The sequence below is a fragment of the Tachyglossus aculeatus genome, chromosome 1 (genome assembly GCF_015852505.1).
Source record: "Tachyglossus aculeatus isolate mTacAcu1 chromosome 1, mTacAcu1.pri, whole genome shotgun sequence".
NCBI lineage: Eukaryota > Metazoa > Chordata > Mammalia > Monotremata > Tachyglossidae > Tachyglossus > Tachyglossus aculeatus.
In genome coordinates, this window is record NC_052066.1 from 127,914,195 (window position 1) to 127,915,142 (window position 948).

Consider the following 948-nt stretch of genomic DNA (forward strand, 5'->3'; position numbering starts at 1 on the left):
GGTATCTCCTCTATCTATCTCTGCCCAGACTGATAAAGTAGCTCAATTCCCACCCATTAGGAGGGTCTATCATTTTCACATTTCACATGCTTTTGATCATCAGGGTACATATTGTCAGACTTCTGAGTAGGAAGGTATGATGAGGAACAGTTATTTTACAAACCCAGGAGGAGAGACTAGTAGGAGAGTCTTGTCTTTTCTTATGCTGGCAAGTTGTCTCCGACTCATCGAGACTCCATGGACATCTCTCCCACAACACCCCACTTCCAACTGCAATAATTCTGGTAGTGTATCCATAGAGTTTCCTTCGTAAAAAAAAAATGGTTTACCACTGCCTTATTCCTTGCAGTAAACTTGAGTCTATGCCTTGAACTCTCTCCCATGCTGCTGCTGCCCAGCACAGGTGAGTTTTGACTTGTAGCAGATTGCCTTCTACTTGCTAGCCACTGCTCAAGCTGGGAATGGAATGGATATGCCTCTGCTTGACTCTCCCTCCTGTAGCTGAGACTTGTAGAGTACTGGAAATTCTCCAGGTGCGATCCTGAGAGGGAAATAGGAGAATCTAGCAAGGGACAAAGTGATAATGGAGGCTGAGATAACACAGGAGTACAGGGAAGTTGATGTGATTTCTTTGAAGAATGAACAGTGGGAAAAGTAAGAGCCTGTGCTAATCTCCACCACACAGACCAATCAATCAACTGTACTTGCTGAGCACTTGCTGTACTAAGCTCTTGGAAGAGTACAATGTAATAGAGGCAATAGAATATGTTCTCTGCCCACAACACGTAAGTGCTCAATAAATACGATTGAATGAATGAATGAACAAGCTTACAGTTTAGAGTGGGAGACAGACATAAACATAAATAAGTTATGGATGTATACATAAGTTCTGTGGGACTGAAGAACTGGTGAATAAAGGGAGCGAATTCATTTGCATGGTTGACATGG

The 948-nt window shown here is 42.8% G+C and overlaps 1 non-coding gene across 1 annotated transcript; it reads right to left on the bottom strand.

Annotated features, from left to right (window-relative positions):
* Positions 1 to 413: 413 nt before the first annotated feature.
* LOC119935519 lies at positions 414 to 551 on the bottom strand. Its single transcript, XR_005453366.1, has one exon. It is a non-coding gene; the product is annotated as a small nucleolar RNA SNORA7 (small nucleolar RNA).
* Between the last annotated feature and the right edge of the window lie 397 nt (positions 552 to 948).